This window comes from Citrus clementina, unplaced genomic scaffold, assembly GCF_000493195.1.
Source record: "Citrus clementina cultivar Clemenules unplaced genomic scaffold, Citrus_clementina_v1.0 scaffold_2, whole genome shotgun sequence".
In the NCBI taxonomy this organism is placed as follows: Eukaryota; Viridiplantae; Streptophyta; class Magnoliopsida; order Sapindales; family Rutaceae; genus Citrus; species Citrus x clementina.
The window spans coordinates 19357186-19374559 of NW_006262688.1; the positions used below are offsets into that span (position 1 = coordinate 19357186).

Consider the following 17374-nt stretch of genomic DNA (forward strand, 5'->3'; position numbering starts at 1 on the left):
TTGAGTGGTTCTCTCCACTTCCCTGGTGGAGAAGAAAGTTACAACAACTATCAACGGTCTACAATCTTAATCCAATGCCTGAATCAAAATCAAATATGTTCACCTCAGTGTTCACTATCCACAGCCCATATTTCCAGCATTCAAACACCAACTCTTTTTGGACTCAAGACCAAGTGTTCGAATGGTTCACAACACCACACCCAGCGATCCTTAAACAAGACAATAGCTTCTAGAAAAACATTCAAAATTTCCTTTGCCACCTCAATCATCAACCTGAACCATATAAAGACATATTCCATATGTCTTTAGGTCTAAAACATGACATCATTATGATTCTAACTCCTTCGTCCATTTCAAAACCAAAACCCACAGGTATCATCATCAAAGAAGAAAAATTGAATTTTACAGATTTCTTATTCCAAGACGCTCAAGACCCTTGGACTGACTTCCTACCCTTAAGCCAACATCTCCAACAGCTCCAAGATCCATCGCTACTGGAAGAACTTTCATTATCCAGAGCTAGTGCCAGCATTTGTCCACCTAACGTTCAGCCACCCAATCAAATGGTGATATTCCCCTCAGATTGTCCAAAAGCACAACATTGCCCATGGCCACCATGTGGTCCCACCTGCAAGCATCCAAAGAAAAAGTTAGCAAAAGACGACACAGATAGCTCCTCTGACGAAGATTACATGACTCTTTCGTCCCCATAGCTATTGATACGAATTTCCCATAATGAAACTTTGAAACTCACACTTAAATTGTAGTTTCAACTTTCCAAGAAAGTTCTAAACAGATTTATGAGAAACAAAATCTTGACCCAATGCTTAAGAAAAGCATGAATCAAAGGTATAGAGAATGATATTGATGCCACACTCAAGAAATAGATGAGAGGGTGAGTGATAAGTCTAAATTTGGAACGCCACAAGAATGCAAATTCTTGATAAGTTCACTAGTTCTCAAAAGAACCAAAGCAAGAATAATCTTTCTAATTCAAATAATATTAATCTCTTAATTATCATACATAGCAAGGTTCCTGAGTTTAAATAGACTAAAAGAAACCCAAGATCCTAAAAATACAAATGGAAACATTGGAACAACCCTCCAAGTATAGGTTTGTCAAAGGGTGCTTTAAAAGCCTTCACCAACCCACTATTATTAATGATAGACTTACCTAACACATTGATAAACTTGACACAAAACAAATAAATGAAGTTGAATAATCAAAGGAGTCGTTTGAATTCCCAAGCCTGAACAAGCTATAATAAATTGATCATAACGCCTTCTAGAGAACTCCAAATCCAGTTCTGTAAAATGCATTGGAAAGCTAACTTAATTATCTTTCCAATGGTATATAGCTTGCACATTAATTATGGCTCAATCAATACCAGATTTATTCCGAATTTGCCCTTTCTGCATTGGATCCAAATTGTGTATTTGGCTGCCCAATAGCTTGAATAATGCCCACAATGCCTTGTCTTCTCTCCAAGCCCAATTCATGATGTCTTGCATCTTGAATTACATTTTCAATCCATATTTTCTCAATTAATCCATTTTATGCAACTTGTATCTTTTTGGCTCTAGCTCTTGTAATTGGGCCTCCATGAATGTGCAAAGGATCACTTGAAGCTTTAATGGTATTCCCTTGATGGTTCTCATCATTCTCCCCCCCCCCCTCTCTTCAAAAGGATTCGTCCTCGAATCTTCACCTACATCGAAAGGAGAAAGATCAGAAACATTAAAAGTAGCACTTACATTATACTCACTAGGAAGATCCAATTTGTAGGCATTGTCATTGATCCATGCAACCACTTGAAATGGACCATCTCCCCTTGGAATCAACTGGGAACGCCTTTGTGCTGGGAACCTCTCCTTTCTCATATGCAACCAAACCCAATCTCCAGGCTGAAAAACCACTTGCTTACATCCTTTGTTGGCTTGAGTAGCATATTGTTCAGTTCTCTTTTCTATGTGTTGTCGCGTTCTCTCATGCAATTGCTTGACAAATTTAGCTTTCTTTTTACCATCCATACTAGCATGCTCATCAATAGGTAAAGGTAATAAATCCAAGGGAGTTAATGGATTAAAACCATATACAATCTCAAATGGTGAAAATTTAGTAGCTGAATGGACAGTTCTATTGTAAGCAAATTCAACATGTGGCAAACATTCTTCCCAAGTTTTTAAGTTCTTTTGAATAATGGCTTGCAACAAAATAGACAGAGTTCTATTTACAACCTCAGTTTGTCCATTAGTTTGTGGACGACAAGTAGTAGAAAACAAAAGTTTAGTACCAACTTACCCCACAAAGTTTTCCAAAAGTGGCTCAAGAACTTAGCATCTCGATCTGAAACTATGCTCCTTGGTACTCCATGCAATCTGACTATTTCCTTGAAAAATAAATTAGCTATGTTTGTTGCATCATTAGTTTTGTGACATGGAATGAAATGTGCCATCTTTGAAAATCTATTAACAACAACAAAAACAGAATCCTTTCCCCTTTTTGACCTAGGTAAACCTAAAACAAAGTCCATAGAAATATCAACCCAAGGTTCACTAGGTATGGGCAGAGGGTTATACAATCTATGGGGTAAAACTTTAGACTTAGCATGTTTACAAGTGATACACTTCTCACATATTCTTTCAACATCACGTTTCATATGTGGTCAAAAGAAGTGTTCTTTTAAAACATCTAAAGTTTTTGCAATGCCAAAATGTCCTATTAAACCTCCCCCATGAGCTTCACGCACAAGCAATTCATGCAAAGAACTATTAGGCGCACACAATTTATTTTCTCTAAATAAGAACCCATCATGCCTATAGAACTTACCGAATGAAACTTTCTCACAAGCATTAAACACATTAGCAAAATCAGGATCATTAACATATAATTCTTTAATGTACTCAAATCCTAACAACTTTGCATTTAATGTAGAGATAAGTGCATATCTTCTAGATAATGCATCAGCCACCACATTCTCCTTACCTTGTTTGTATTTGATCACATAGGGAAATGGCTCAATAAATTCAACCCATTTGGCATGTCTCTTATGCAACTTACCTTGCCCTTTCAAATGCTTCAAGGACTCATGATCAGTGTGTATAACAAACTCTTTAGGTAGAAGATAGTGTTGCCAAGTTTCTAATGCTCTCACCAATGCATATATCTCCTTGTCATATGTAGGATAGTTTAGGGCTGCTCCACTCAATTTCTCACTAAAATAAGCAATTGGACGCCCTTCTTGCATCAAAACAGCTCCAATACCTATACTTGAAGCATCACACTCAATTTCAAAAGTTTTAGCAAAATCGGGTAAAGCGAGTAATGGTGCAGAAACCAATTTCTCCTTAATTAGATTAAATGTCCTTTCTTGTTCACTACCCCACTTAAATCCCACATGTTTCTTCAGAATTTCAGTCAATGGTGCAGCAAGGGTGCTAAAATCTTTCACAAATCTTCTATAAAAACTAGCCAAACCGTGAAAACTTCTTACCTCACTTACACTTTTAGGTGTAGGCCACTCTTTAATAGCCTTTACCTTCTCTTCATTAACCTTAATTCCTTTAGCACTTACAACATAACCAAGAAAAACAATCTGATTTGTACAAAAGGAACACTTCTTCAAATTAGCATATAACTTTTCCTTCCTTAAAACAGTCAATATAGTTTGCAAATGTTCAATGTGTTCATCTAAGCCTTTACTTCGAATTTACCAATAAAAGCACGCAAAACATGGTTCATTAACCTCATAAAAGTGCTAAGTTCCTTAGATAACCCAAATGGCATCACTAACCACTCATATAAACCATATTTTGTTTTAAAGGCAGTTTTCCACTCATCTCCCTCTCTAATCCTAACTTGATGATATCCACTTTTAAGATCAATTTTACTAAACACACAAGAACCATGCAGTTCATCAAGCATGTCATCAAGTCTAGGAATAGGATGTCGATACTTTACAGTGATTTTATTAATTGCACGACAGTCAACGCACATCCTCCATGTGCCATCCTTTTTGGGCACTAGTAAAACTGGTACCGCACATGGACTCATACTCTCCCTCACATATCCCTTTGCCAAGAGTTCTTCAACTTGCTTTTGAAGCTCCTTTGTCTCCTCAGGGTTACTTCTATATGTGGGTCTATTAGGAATGGTAGCTCTAGGGACTTAAGTCTATTTGATACTCAATTCCCCTAATAGGTGGCAAACCATTAGGAACTTCATTTGGAAACACATCATCAAAGTCCTGCAAAAGAGTCACAATAGCACTTGGCAAAGAAAAGTTAAGCTCATTTGTATGTGAACAAGCCTCTTTGCACAAAAGTATAACGATAGGCTGTTTTGAAAAGAAAGCCCTCTTAACCTCGCTCTCTTTTGCAAACAAGTTCACTTGCTGCCTCTTTTTTCTCTCAACAATATTTTTTTCTATCTTTTCACTTGTTTTTCTCTCAATCTCTCTTTCTTTTGTACTCTCATTTTCATTTTTTGTATCACTCTCTTTTTGTATTGACATTTGATCCTCATACACTTGCCTAGGTGTTAATGGTGCAAGAGTGATTTGCCTTTTATTCATTACAAAAGAATATCTATTTAAGTAACCATCATGTGTCACACGCCTATCATATTGACAAGGTCTCCCCAAAAGAATGTGTCCAGCATGCATGGGTACTACATCACATAGAACTTCATCCTTGTATCTCCCAATAGATAATGAAACCAGCACTTGTTTATTTACTTTGACTTCCCCACAATCATTCAGCCATTGTAGCTTATATGGCCTAGGATGTTTCAAAGTTTCAAATTCAATTTTTCAACTAAACTAGTGCTAGCCACATTAGTACAACTTCCACTATCAATTGTCATACTACATATCTTATCTTTGATGTGGCATTTAGTATGAAAGATGTTATCACGTTGTACCTCTGCATCTTCTTTTACTTGCACGTTGAGGGCACGCCTAACAACCATCAATTTACCATCAACAGGATACTCTACAAAGGTGGCATTAGCATCCTCCAAAGGTGGCATAGGTTCATCATCTGATTCACTCTCGGTTTCAACATTCCATCATCCTTCAAGATCATTACTCTCTTATTTGGGCATTGAGATGCAATATGACCTATCCCCAAACATTTAAAACACTTAATATCTCTATTTCTAGAGTGTTGGGAATCAGATTTACCTTTATGATCCTTGAATGGCTCAATCTTAGGCTTTGAAATAACCTTTTCATCTTTGCTCCATTTTGACTTCCATGAGGAAGATGAACCCAAATTGGTTCTAGTGGAACCTTTCTTTTTCAGTTGTCGTTCCACTTTCATGGCCATGTGAACCATTTCTTCCAACTCAACATAGTGCTGCAAGTCAACCACATTAGCAATATCTTGATTTAAACCATGTAAAAATCTTGCCATAGTGGCCTCTCGTTCTTTTTCAATGTTGGCTCGAATCATGATTATTTCCATCTCCTTGTGGTAATCTTCCACACTTCTGGAACCTTGTGTAAGGCTTTGAAGCCTTTGGTGCAGCTCCCTATAATAATGACTAGGACTATTCTTCCTCTTGTATGATGTTTTCATCTACTTCTTCAGACTATTCTTCCTCTTTTCCTCCTTTAGAAACTCACACCGACTTCCAACGCAATGTTGTGTCCAAACCTTTTATTCCCTCAGCCATTACCTCTACCGGCCACTTAGAACCTCCCAAACCTTTTGAATCAGTCTCAACTAGCAAACCCAAAATGCCAGAGCACAGAATGATACTTTGTTGAATATCAATTCAACAGTTGAGAAAATCAGTTTGCGCACTGAACAACTTGAGACAAAAGTCGACTCCATCACTGCACAGATGCAGCAGATCCACCAAAATCTCCAGTCCAGAATTACTCAACTCGATTCTGAGTTACGAACCATGCTTGCCCAGCGCTACTATGGCCCAGAATTTGACCAAAAGGAAAGAGAAATCAGATGCTTAAAAGCTGAGCTTGATCAAATTGAATTTGAAAAACAAAGACCTACCCTTTTTACCACATCACCTCCTATCCCTTCCATAGGTCCAACATATCATCCATTTGCCTCTATGCTTTCCCCCATCAAATAGTATGATCCTTCCAAGTTATTTGGCATGACTCATACTCTTTTTATAGACAATCCCCTACCACCACCACCTAAACCTAAACCAAAGCCTAAACCTCAATCACGACCCGTCACAATTCATCAGTCATCCATTTCCATCCCCGGCCAACACTCTCTTGATTCACTCTCGGTTTCAACATTCCATCATCCTTCAAGATCATTACTCTCTTATTTGGGCATTGAGATGCAATATGACCTATCCCCAAACATTTAAAACACTTAATATCTCTATTTCTAGAGTGTTGGGAATCAGATTTACCTTTATGATCCTTGAATGACTCAATCTTCGGCTTTGAAATAACCTTTTCATCTTTGCTCCATTTTGACTTCCATGAGGAAGATGAACCCAAATTGGTTCTAGTGGAACCTTTCTTTTTCAGTTGTCGTTCCACTTTCATGGCCATGTGAACCATTTCTTCCAACTCAACATAGTGCTGCAAGTCAACCACATTAGCAATATCTTGATTTAAACCATGTAAAAATCTTGCCATAGTAGCCTCTCGTTCTTCTTCAATGTTGGCTCGAATCATGATTATTTCCATCTCCTTGTGGTAATCTTCCACACTTCTAGAACCTTGTGTAAGACTTTAAAGCCTTTGGTGGAGCTCCCTATAATAATGACTAGGAACAAATCTCCTCCTCATGATGGCCTTCATCTCCTCCCAAGTGTTTATAGGCCTTTCACGATTTCGTCTCCTACTCATAACAAGTTGATCCCACCAAATAATAGCATAATCAATAAATTCAAGAGAAAAGGTCATTTTGCCAAAGATTGTCCCCACAAGCGAGAAAAATCTATTCGGTTAGTTAAGCATCTTCAAGCCACTACAGATTACTCTCCAGAAAAGGATGAACTGGAATTCTATTTCTCTGAACATGATGAAGCTAATGATGAAACAGTGTTCGCACTGCATAACTCATCTGATGACTCCGACAGTGATCAGTCTCAAGTCATTTTCCACCAACAGTTACTGTCCCTTGACACTACTGTTCCTATACCTTCCATCAAACTTCAGATCTTGCCCTCAAAATTCCAAAGGCCCGTTCCAGCAATTGGTCTCATAGACATTGGCGCCCAACGCAGCATGTTAAACCCACATATTCTTCCACCAGAATACTGGATAGAATATGAAGAACATTTCAAAGCTGTCAATGGCAAACTGTTCACCACCTCTCTGATTACCAAAAAACCCATTGGTATTCAAATTTTCCCCAATTGTGTCATTTGGACTAAGATTATCGGTTCAACCCTTCCTAATAAGGATATCTTGTTAGGCTTTGACATCCTTCATCAAATCAAACACCTCCAAATCATTCCCACTGGAATTCGAGTCAAATCCATGTTCAAACCTTTCACAGACATTCTGAAACTCTACAATCTGTCTGAATCCCCCCAGTCCTACCAGGATATTTCAATCAAACTTTTGAGTTTCTGTCCAGAGTCCCATTCTGAGTTCACCCATCCAAACCCATTGTGGAAAAATAAGTCTTTCTTCATTAAGTTACCTTTCAAACTTAATGAAGACATTAACCTAACCAAAGCTACTCACCCAAGAATGAGTCATTCTGACTTACTCCTAGCCCAACAGGAATGTTCCCAATTGTTAGCACAAGGTCTAATTAAGCCCACGAATTCTCAATGGGCTTGCCAAGCCTTTTATGTTGAAAAGCATTATGAAATTGTTCGAGGAAAGAAACACCTAGTCATTGATTACCAGCCATTAAACATGTTTTTGCAAGATGACAAATTTCCTTTGCCCCGTCGACAAAGCATGTTTACTTTTCGAAAAAATGCCCAGATCTTTTCAAAATTCGATTTAAAATCAAGTTTCTGGCAATTAGGCATTGAACCTTTTGAGCGCTACAAAACTGCCTTTTGTATCCCAAATGCCCATTTCCAATGGACAGTCCTTCCCTTCGGCCTCAAAACTGCCCCATCCATTTTTCAAATATCCATGGTCCAAATCTTCCAGCCTATCCTGCATCATGCATTGATTTATATTGATGATATCTTACTTTTTTCAGGATCACATGAGGAACATCGCCAGCTGTTAACTCAATTCTATGATATTGTCCAAAGTCATGGAATCATGTTATCAGTCAAGAAAAGCACCATTGCTACAGATAATATTGAATTCCTTGGTATGATCATAAAATATGGCCATTATCAGCCAGGAAAACACATTGCCCAATAATTGCTTCACTTTCCCAATTAGCAACTTTCCAAAAAGCAAGTTCAACAGTTTCTCGGCATCATCAATTACATCAGAGACTTCATCCCACATGTGGATCATTACACTCATCACCTTTCGGCTTTATTGAAAAAGAAGCCCCCAGAATGGAATGCTGACCACACAACTGCTGTCACTACCCTCAAGCAAATTACGCAAAATCCGCCTCCTTTAAAGTTGATTACTGATGGAAAGCGCATATTGCAGACAGCCGCAAGTGATGAATCATGGGGTGCCATCCTTCTCGAAGAAATCAATAGAAAAGAACACTTTATCGCTTACCCTAGCGGACAATTTTCTGACACACAGAAGCATTACCATAGCGTGTTTAAAGAAATCTTAGTAGTAAAGAATGGTATCAAAAAGTTTAAGTATCATTTGATTGGACACCATTTTCTCATCCGAATGGACAATTCAGCCTTCCCCAATATCCTCAATTTCAAAGGTAAAACTGTTCCCGAAAAGATGTTACTCAAATTAAAAGATTGGTTTTCCAAATATGATTTTTCGGTTAAGCATATAAAAGGGTCCCAGAACCTCATCCCTAATATGCTCTCCAAACTCTCAAAACCAGAAAAACCTCTCACCCTGTTTTCCACAACATACCACTTTCTGATCATCTCCATAGCTACATCACTACCTCCAGAAGCCCTCACCAAGAAAACTTTTCCCTTTGCCAAAAACTTTTCTTCTGTTTTTTCCATCCAAGAGTTTGCAAGGAAAGTTGTTTTTTGCTTCTTCATGAAAGCGTACCTTGTCACAGACTCCTTTCCATTTTCCACCTTCCACCTAGAAAATCTGTTTCTTACAGGTTTAACCCTTGATCCATCCAGAGAAACCACTGAAGATGTGTTTTGGTACATCTGGTGCCTAACCGTCCTTTATGCAACCAAGTTAGTCCTACCAATTACTCCTACTTTGGAACATCTTCTTAATCCTGACAAAGCCACCTCTCTTACCTGGACATTACTTGAATGGTTTTCCCCCATCCCATGGTGGAGAAAGAAGCTACAGCAACTGTCAGAGACTTACAATCTTGAACGTATGCTTGCCTCTGAAGCACAACTGTTCACATCAGTATTTATCATTCACAGGCCATACTTCCAACATCTAGACACAAATCTCTTTTGGACTCAAGACCAGGTCTATGAATGGTTTACTGCCCCTCACCCAGCTGTCATTGACAATGAAATCCAATCCAACCTGCACAACTATCTGTGTCAATTAGACCACCAAACTCCACCACACAAAGATATCTTCCACACCTCTTTAGGTCCACAACATGACCTCATCATGATCCCTACTCCATCCGCCATATCCAAACCAAAGTCCATAGGAATCATCATCAAAGAAGAAAAACCAGACTACACCGATTTCCTTTACCAAGACTCACAAGACCCGTGGGAAGAATTCCTTCCCCTCAGCCAACATCTCCAACAGTTTCCACAACCAACCATGTATGACCCAGGATCATCATCTCAACCTTCCAAAGTTGACAAGGCCACTCAAATGCCAAGTCCTAAGTCCCAATCATCACCCTCCAAACCAGGATGCCGAAAAGATTACCCTTATCCACCTTGTCGTGGTCCCCACTGTAAGTATCCAAAGCTCTCCAAAACCTTTTTTCCACCAACCTCTCGTGACACTGATCCCGATGAAACCGACAACTCATCTGAAGACGACTACATGAATCTCCCCTCTCCATAAAGTAGTTTGTCTTGTTGTAATAATTATGTTTCACTTTATATTTTTGTCGTGTATAATTATTAAAGTTTGCTTTTACTTTAAGCTTTACTTTTGTCAAAGTCATGCTTTACTTTAATCATTAAAGCCCACTTTGTCACTTTGTAATAATTAAAGTCGTGTCATGATGTACCTTTTACTTTTGCTTTTGTAAAAGATAGGGGTCATGTTTTATCTCCCCGAGAATTCTCCTATATAAAGGATTCTCCCCTCATTTGTAAGATAGAGAAGTTTTCCAAGAAATAAACTCTCGTGTGTTTTCATAAAACCATGAATTTCTAAACTCTCTTCTCTCTTTCTGCAAATGAAGATCTAAAGAAAGAAAAAGAATAAAGAATTGAATTTGTTCATTTTGAAAACTTAAGGAAGTATGCTTTGCACTTGCCTTCCAGTAAGGATCCTGTGCATCAGAAAACTTATGATGATTTCTTGAACGGTTTGGTACCCTGTTTTAAGACTAAGGAAAGTCTATTTTGGGTTATATAACCTCTAAAGAAGCGTTTTAGGTTTTGCTGCACCTATATGTATATCGGCTGGAAACCAGAACTTGCGGGCTACTGGCCCTAAGGATAAACTTGTGCTGTCGTAGATTTGGTAGAACAACGCCACGTACATTTATGGTATTAGAGCCATTCCAGTCCTTGAAACTTTTATGTTTTCAAAACTTTTATTTTTCTACTCAAAATAGTATGATTTAAGTCTTTTTCTGTTTTGATCTTTCGTCTTTAGGCGCAGAGAGAGAACTTCTCATTCATGGCTTCCACTTCCTCTTAAACTCCTGTTACTCTTTCTTCCACTCTTTCTTTACCCAAATCTTGCACATCTCATACCGCCAATAAGATCAAAAACCTTGTTGAATATTCCCACATCCCTGAATCTGCCCAAATTAGTGAGTCATCCTACCCTCTCATCAGCCCTTATCAGTTGTACAAACGACCCAGCTCCTTTACCCGCAGTATACGCACCCTCATCTCTACCCGACGACCTCAACCTAAGGAATATATCCAGTCTTCTCGCTTGGATCAGTGTGCTCTTCAAGCCACCTCTACTGAGCAATATGTCACTCTGGAGATTCCCTCCGAGTTGCTTTCCAATTGGAAACGAGAAGGTTATATTCATCTTCATCTTGGAGGCATCAGATTAATCCTTACTCTTCATGGAAGAAAAGGATTACCCGTTACAGCTCGCCTTGCTATACTTGACACCCGGTTTAAACAGTACCAAGATGCTGTTATTGGCACCGTCCTCACAACTCTTCATGCAGGAAGTGTTTTACTCACCTTTTATCCAAACTTTAACCTTTTTCTCCAAGACCCCAATTTGCCCACAACCTTGAAAGTCCAAGTTCAGATCCAAGGTGCTGAACAAATTTCTTCTGCCAAAATTGCCACCTTACACCACCAATTGGTCTATAGGCTTCAAAATCATGCCGTAGATCTCCCCACTCCAGAACACCATTCTGATACCTTCATGGTATTAGTCGAATCTGACCAGATCCCAACAATAATCCAAATCCTGAGATAAATTCCTCGTCATGAGCTCATCAAGCTTATGCTTCTTGAATGGATCTCCAACTATGAACATTTCCATAACAATACAGCTCCCATTTAGACATCTGAAAGCATGTTTGAAAGACGTCAAGATGGAACAGTCCGAATGACTTTTAAACCACCTCCAAGTGCTTCACAAAAGCCTCATCGGCTCTCCTTTACCTATTCTTCAATGATCACAGCTGTTCAGACAGCCCAAGAAGACCTGCCCATTACAGGGTTCAATTCTGAAGGCTACCCTGTTTATCCAGCAAAGCAAAATGGACATTTCCTATGGGATGTCCCAGGCTCAGGCATGTGTGACCCAAATTGTCCCTATTGGGATGATTGGGAAGAGGACGATGATACTTACGCCACCTCATCTCCTCCCAAGTGTTTATAGGCCTTTCACGATTTCTTCTCCTACTCAAAACAAGTTTATCACACCAAATAATAGCATAATCAGTAAATTCAACAGCAGCTAGTTTTACCTTTTTCTCCTCAGAGTAATTGTGGCAATCAAATACTAGCTCCACCATTTTTTCCCACTCCAAATAAACTTCCGGATCATTTTTACCTTGAAAAGAAGGAATTTTTAGTTTGATACTCCCCAAATCATGATCTATACGTCTTGCCCTTTTATCATCTCTTCCACGCATGTCAGATGTCAACAGTGGCCTGGTCATCAAAATTATCTAAGTCATCACCATCTTCTTCTCCCATGGCAGCACGCCCTTGATTACCTCATACATCAGGAGCTATTGGTTGTTGTCCCCTTTGTAGATTGGCTATGACAGTGTCTTGCCTCTCCAATTTGTCATGGATCTCTCCAAACATCAGATTCATGCGCTCAAATTGTTGTTGCATGGCCTTGAGCATAATTGATTGGCCTATAGCTTCTTGATCTTTTGACATATTTGTGATCTGAAAAGAATGTTAGCAAAAAGGCCTCACAACACTCCCTCGCATGTTTCACTCAATTTGATGTCACTTAACTCTCGTGTTTAACACACAAATTGGCAAACTAAAAATGCTAATGCTTAGATTCAAACTCTCAAACAACTCAGAAAAAGAATTGATTGAGTTGCCAGTCAAGTCTCCCAGACTGAAACTAAAGTTGATTCAATTAGCCATCGTCTTGATCAGATGTACATACATCTACAAGACCGTATCTCTGAGTTAGATGCCGATCTCAGACGAATGATCAATAATCATATCTAGGGTCCCGAGTTTAACAAGAAAGAAGCAGAGATCAGAAAGCTCAAAGCTGAATTGGCAAGAATTGATGCTGAAAAGACTCGACCAACACTTTTCACCCATACACAATCCACACCTGTGCCTCCTCCTGTGTTTGAAACCTATTCACCTTTCATCCAAATTTCAACCTTTCTCTTAAAGATCCCAACCTTCTTACAACCATCAAAGTCCATATCCAGCCAGACCCCCACATCAAAGCTTGCCACTCTTCATCACCAAATAGTGTATCGATTACAAAATCATGCACTAGATCTTCCTATACCTTACACCACCAGCTGATGCCTTAATGATCCTTGCTGACACAGACACAATTCCAACCATCATCCAAATTCCCAAAAAAATCCAGAAACAAGAATTGCTCAAACTCATGCCTCTTGAATGGCTGACCAATTATGAGCACTTCCACCAAAACTTTGAACCAGTTCAAGCAACAGACGCCACGTTTGAAAGACGACAAAATGGTCAAGTCAAACTATCTTTTCAAACACCCGAGCCTCAACCTGTTTCAGTAACTCCAAGGCTTTCTGGCACTGCTATGATTACAGCAGTCCAAACTGGTCAAGAAAAGAAACTTGCAATTCATGGTTTCTCATCCAAAGGGTATCTTGTATATCCTGATAAAATCAATGGTCATTTTCTATAGGATGTTCCTGATGCCCATATTTGTAATCCAGATTGTCCTTGCTTAGATGATATGAATATTGAAGATGAACTCGAAGTCATGCGAAGAAAGAAAAAGAAAAAGAAAAAACCTTCTCATTCAAAAACATCTTGCAAATCTTTTCCTCCACTATCTCCACCAGATCCCAAACCTCCTGTTCAACCAATAAGATCATTCCTAATGATTTCAAATCAATCTTATGAAGAGTCCTTCCCTCTACTTGAAAAGCAGAATATGCTAACATTACGAGCATATTGATGGCAACTAAAACTGAAGATCCCAATGCTTCAACTTCTACACCAATTGTTGAAGACCATTCTTCTGATGATGAGCATAAAGCATCTCACACAGAACCAGTGCCACCTATGCCACCACCAGCTCATGATCACTCCACAAAACCATCTTCAGCATCTTGGTTCACATTTGATGACATTCCCCGTCACAGATGACCTGCTAGACTTCAAGAATTTGCTGCATGGATTGATCTCTAAGGAATAAGGCCAACTGCTCAATCTCAAGCTGTCCTTCGCGAATTAATGGCCCGATCTACGAGTTCTTTGAGAGATTGGTTAGAAAGCTTGGGAGAATATAGACAACTCCAATTCATGCAATCACCTGTTGGCACCGCACTCAACATCATCCATGAACAATTCATTGGTGAAAAAACAGCATCTACCGATGCAGACAGAAAAGAGTATCATCAAATGAAGTGATGTTCTCTCAAAAGACATCTTTTGGAATCTCATTACAAAAGAATGAGTATTCTATTTTAAAAGCTGAATGGGTTTGATTAGGAATTCCAAATAATCTTATTTGATCTCCTAGAAGAAGATTACCTAAACATGGAAACAACTTTATCTTCAGCCTCAACACCTTCATCATCTTCATCCCATATTTCTCTTTCCTCCAGTTTCTCTCTTCCAAGATCATGTCAAAAACATGTAGCCTCTAAAATTGAAAACCTTGTCGAATATTCTTATATTCTCAAATCTGCCCAAATCAATGAATCACAGTTTCCTATCATGAGTCCCTACAACCTCTACAAACAAAAAAGCTTCTCTCACCAGAAGTATTAGAAACCTCATCTCCACAAAAAGACCACTCCCGAAAGAGTATATCCAGTCTTCTAGACTCGATCAGTGTGCTTTACAAGCCTCTCCAAGTGAACAGTATGTCACTTTAGAAATACCCTCAGATCTTGTAGCAAACTGGAAACGAGAAGGGTATACCCATTGTTGTGCAAATTTTATTGAACTCGCAAGTGCAGGAATCTATTGTAGTATAGATCAATGATGACGAGTGTCGATCCCACGAGGAGGTGGATTTTAATTGTGTGTAGAATTAATTTTTCTAAATGGGTGGTTGGCTTTGTGGTGAAAATAATTTGGATTATCTTAAAATTGGAATTTAAATGGCAAGAATAAATTGAATAGAAATCTATTAAAATGGCGTACTTGGGTATCTGGATCCATATTAACATGCATCATGGGCTAAATATTCCTTATTAATACCAATTAAATCATAGGGGGGGGGAATCCACACCTCATGAACCACACTCTAATCAATATGGTGCTAAGGGCTTGTCGTGCCAAATAATAATAACCTTGTACTAGAGAGTCGGTGTAACCAATGCGCTATCTAGACAAGATTATTATTATTTGTAGACGAGAAGTCAAAACATCTACAAAAACTAGAGGGGAAGAGAAAATAAATTTACCAAATAAAGCCCATGACACATGTTGAGACTTCACCTTCAACCCAAGCTTGAAAGAAAATTAGCTACTCATAATTGAACTAGGGACAAAATGAGAATTTATTAAAATACGTAGAAAATACAAGATGGAGAAGGAATTACAGAAAATGGATCTAAAAAATAGATTCAGAGCTATCAAATTAGGGCGGGAAGACCCCCTTTTTATAGATACATGGAGTAAATCATGGCCATCGAATTAAAAATAGTTTGGACGCTCAGGATTGCGCCACGTCATCAGTCAACAGTACGCGGTTTGACCACGTGGATGAACAGTAACACGGTTTGACCCGGCTTGAACAGTGACGCGGTTTGGTTGAAAATAATCTGTATGATGCATCTGTCGTACGCGAGATTTTTAGTCCACTGATATGCTGCCACGTCACCATCAATAGTACATAAGAATTTTAGCCCAACAGGATCGTGACACCTTATCAGTCAATGCCACATCATCGGTCAATGCCACATCATCGATCCGTCTATGTGAACAGTGTCATGAACAGTAACATAGACAATACCGTACACGTGAATAGTACCGTACATGTGAATAGTATCATTTTTCCTTTTATGCTTCTTCTAAGGTTTTCGAACGTCCTGAGTTCAAAAGTGATGTCCGTTTTTCCATCTGATCTCTCGTTTATTGTGAAATGACCATGATGCCCCTAAAATACATAAAATACTTAATTAAAATCAAACACACATAATTAAATTGCAAGAAGCTAAAATACATAAAAGTAAGGGTTGTTAGTAAAACTTGAAATGTAAAATGATGATTTTCTCCTTTATAAATATACATTTTCTAACACTCAACACACCCCCCAACCAGCTTATTGCTAGTCCCTAGCAAATAAAGTGAAAACAAAATTCACATCCAAAATGATTTTTTTTTTTTAAACACTCTTGTTTATTCAATCAGACTAATGATAACAATCAAATAAAAGTATAAGCATTATCTCAAGTCTAATGAAATATTACACCAACATCAACCATCTACATGAATCAGCCCAGTAGACTTTGTCATAGCTACCTTCAAGAATGACATGTCAAACCCCAAAATCTCACTGGAAGTAGTGACACTCTCACAAAGAAATTAAACCCAATAAAAATAGTCACTCCAATGAATGGTAATTGAGAGAAAATAATCAAGAAGTGATATCACATGCTCTTACCAAGATTAAATAAATATGCCCTCAACTTAGAAATAATACGATCTCAAGTCAAACAAAAATGCTAGTCAACCCAATTTATTTATCTTTTTTTTCTTTTATATATATATATATATATATGCACTACTACATCTTTTTAGCCCATATAACTAACTTCTAATTCAGACTATAGTTCCCTAAAATCAAGGACTTTTATTAGGATGTAACGTAGGCTAGGGACATGGTTAACAAAGAAGAGAAATAAGGAAAACAAAGTGTATGTTTGAGAAAAATGCAGAGGAATTTTTTTTTTTTAGGGAGTTGCAAGGTGGATTTCACCTATTATTGTTATTTTTATTCTTTTGAAACAACAATTTTTTTCTTTTTTTTTTTTAGCAACAACAATTTTTTTTTTTGAACTAGGCATAACTTCACTGTACAAAATGTTTATTTACATTTTTCTCAAACATAAATAGGTGATGTAATTTGTAAGATATTGGGTAATACTCCAAATCGGAGTGGGTCAAGATGATAAGTTTAACAAAGAAAAGTTTTTTTTTTTTAAAGGTTCAAAAGGGTTAACTATGGATACTTGATAAAAAGGATAGCTAGAAAGGCTCAAACGGATCAAAGATGTCCTTTCCATTGTCTTTTAGGGCTCTAAATAATCATCTATATCTACTAGTTAGATGGGCCTCCCACTGTAGCAACACACATTTTTTTTTCTTTTTCTTTTTTTTTTATTTTACAATTTTTTTTAAGGGTTAACTCAAAAGAAATCTAGAGATCGTGTATAAAATAATAAACTGCTAAGCTGTATAGAGAATGGGCAAAAGGGTTACTCTCCAAGAAAATGATAGGCTCAAAAACTCACTTGACACTTATTTATGACACGTTCATTCCTTCAAGCAACTCATATTTGT

The 17374-nt window shown here is 38.1% G+C and overlaps 1 pseudogene; it reads right to left on the reverse strand.

Moving 5' to 3' along the window:
* Window positions 1-540: 540 nt before the first annotated feature.
* LOC112100946 lies at window positions 541-12297 on the reverse strand (annotated as a pseudogene).
* Window positions 12298-17374: the final 5077 nt, after the last annotated feature.